Raw genomic sequence first — 2,809 nt, forward strand, 5'->3', positions numbered from 1 at the left:
GGAAAGACTTTTGTGGACTGCTGATGCAACAAAGCCAATTTCACAAGCAATTCCTCTGTCTCAGAGGAGGCATGGAAGAGCCATGGAATCTACAGTTGAAACAAAATTGCCTCTTCAGCAAATTGTGTGCACATGTGACTCAAGGACCAGATGAATAACTGCCCTCCAAAGCTTCAGCACTGAGAGAGAGCTCCAAAAAAGGGGACAAGGGGAATCCTGAGTTGGCTTGAGATTCTCCTTTTGGCAGCAGAATAGGGACTCAAAATAGAAATTGAATGGAGTTATAGAAAAATAAAGTTGTTTCTTATACATCTGGAAGATCTCACTGTGTTTTTAAAAGGAATCACACACACACAAAAGAGACAACCATTTAAATGCTGAAAAAGAAATTCTCACAGTTCTCAAAAAACTAAAAAATGCAAATAAAAAGTTCTACTAAATTAGCATAATTTTAAGTCAACTTTTACAATGCGGTTTGGAAAACATTATCTCTTCCAATATTTGCAAGATAGAGGTCATTGATTCTTTGTTCAGAGTACCACTTACATAAATATCCCTATCCAGCTTCAATAAACATAACCTACTCCACATGTTGCCCAGCACAGAGAATCAAGTATCCCTCAAGACAACAGAATCTCTAGATGGTACTCCTCAGATTTCTCCCTTGCACCACATATGCTCCACTCTGCAGGCCTCCTTGGTCCTTTTCCTCCACCCTTTATCAGGAGCTGGCCTCCATTGCTCTCAGCTTCCTCCTCATTGAAGCAGAGCTGGCTCTGGCTAGGAGGAAGGAATAGAGGAAGGGTCATAGAAATCACAGACCCCAGATGCTAAAGACATTCAGCAAAGATGTTCGATGTAATCAATCCTTAGAGAAATGCAAATCAAAAGTACCAGGTTCAGTTGGTTGAAGTGAGGTTGCAGGTTCAGTTCTGAGTTGGGCCATGTTTGGGAGGCAAACCATCAATATCTGTCTCTCTCTCTCTCCCTTCCTCTCTCTAAAATCAATAAACATATCCTTAGGTGAGGATTTTTTTGAGTACAGTGAGAAAACACTTCACACCCATTAGAATGGCTATTATTTATGGTGGGGAGGAGTGGGGGGAAGGAGGGAGGAAGGAAGGAAACTGTGTTGTCCAGGATGTGAAGAAAAGTGAGGGAAAGCCTTGTGCACTGTAGGTGAGAATGTGAAATGATGTAGGTGCTGTGGAAAACTGATATGGTGGTTCCTCAAAAAATTAAAGTACAATTATCATGTTGTATCATTTGTACTTATGAGTATGTACCCAAGAGTTGACAGCAAGGCCTCAAAAAGTTATTTGCACACCCATGTTCACTGTAGAATTTTGACACTAACCAAAGGCAGAAGCAACTCAAGTGTCCATGCACAGATAGATCAAATAGGTAAAGAAAATGTAGTCCATCCATGCAATGGGATATGATTCAGCCTCAAAAAGAAAGGAAATTTCGACACATGCTACAACATGGATGAACTTTGAGGACATTATGCCCAGTGAAGCAAAATAGTTACAAAAGAAACAGATTTGGTATGATTCCACTTATATGAAGTACCTGGAGTGGTCCAATTCGTAGAGACAGAAAGAATGATGGGTTACTAGGGTTTGGGGAGGGAAATGGGGAGCTGTTGTTTAATAGGGATAGAATTTCAGTTTAGGAAGTTCTGGGGGTGGGCGGTGATGGTTGCACATCATTGTGAATGCATTTAATACTCTGAAATATGGGCTTTAAAAAACTGGATTAAAATAGTGAGAAAAGGAACTAGGAGGGGCGGTGTGGGCAAGGACTTCAGAGAGGAGGAGGGTCCCTCGCAGGTCGAACTCGGTGGACTCACAGTGTGGAGCACAACCCCCTCCAGCAGCAAGAGAAGCAGACAGGTCCGGCTCACTGAGCCCAGTAACCGGCCTTCCACAGGGAAACCTGTAGCCGGAAGAGGCCCCCTTCCGGGGGGCGGGCACACAGCACCACGCCGGGCCAAGGGCACCGGCAAATTGGTGTCCGAGAGCCCGCCCGAAGCCCGCTTACCCCGCCCTCCGCGCGCTTTTCCGCGGGCTGGCGAAGCAACGCCCAGGGCGACTGGAGAGGTGTGGCCACGGGAATCTGTACACATTTCGGCAGAAGTTGGGCAGCAAGGTCTCTGTGGCGCAATCGGTTAGCGCGTTCGGCTGTTAACCGAAAGGTTGGTGGTTCGAGCCCACCCAGGGACGAGGTGTTATTTTCCCGGAACACCGTTTTAACGCGGCCGGTATCCAAAGACAGAGGGATGGCATTCATCTCTGTAGTGGTAGCACTTGTCTCGTTTGTTCTATTCCTACAGTGGATGTACCCAGGGAAAATCAGCACGCAGCTTTAGGAAACCTGCCCAAGGCCGTTCATCAACAGCAGTCACTGTAAATGATACAAAACCATTTGCCGGTTAACAAGTGAGTGATTAAGTGCCACCGCCGTCTCTGAAAGCCTGACGCCACCAAAATGAAATGTAGCTACTCAGTACCGCCTCATCTCCAGCCAAGAGGAGGTACCGAGAACCCTGATGGGAGCACAGGCACCCTGAGAAACCATTTGCTAAATTACGATTTGCCGCCACTTCTGTGCAACAGACATGAACCTAGGCAAAGGCGGCGATGTTTACTGCAGATTGTGACAGAATTCTACAGGACGCAGGCAGAAAGAGTAAGGTATCCCATTGAAAGGTGTGTATGGCTTATTTTCAACTCTGGTCACTCAGAAGACACTTTTCAAGCGCATGATCACATAAGAGTTCGCTACGGAGATGGAGAACCACATTATG

At 45.8% G+C, this 2,809-nt stretch overlaps 1 non-coding gene across 1 annotated transcript; it reads left to right on the forward strand.

Moving 5' to 3' along the window:
• The first annotated feature begins 2,151 nt into the window (after window positions 1-2,151).
• Window positions 2,152-2,225, forward strand: TRNAN-GUU (transfer RNA asparagine (anticodon GUU)). Its single transcript has one exon. It is a non-coding gene; the product is annotated as a tRNA-Asn (tRNA).
• The last annotated feature ends 584 nt before the right edge of the window (window positions 2,226-2,809 follow it).

The sequence above is a fragment of the Artibeus jamaicensis genome, unplaced genomic scaffold, assembly GCF_021234435.1.
Source record: "Artibeus jamaicensis isolate MK-2021 breed Jamaican fruit bat unplaced genomic scaffold, CSHL_Jam_final contig_793, whole genome shotgun sequence".
Taxonomy (NCBI): domain Eukaryota; kingdom Metazoa; phylum Chordata; class Mammalia; order Chiroptera; family Phyllostomidae; genus Artibeus; species Artibeus jamaicensis.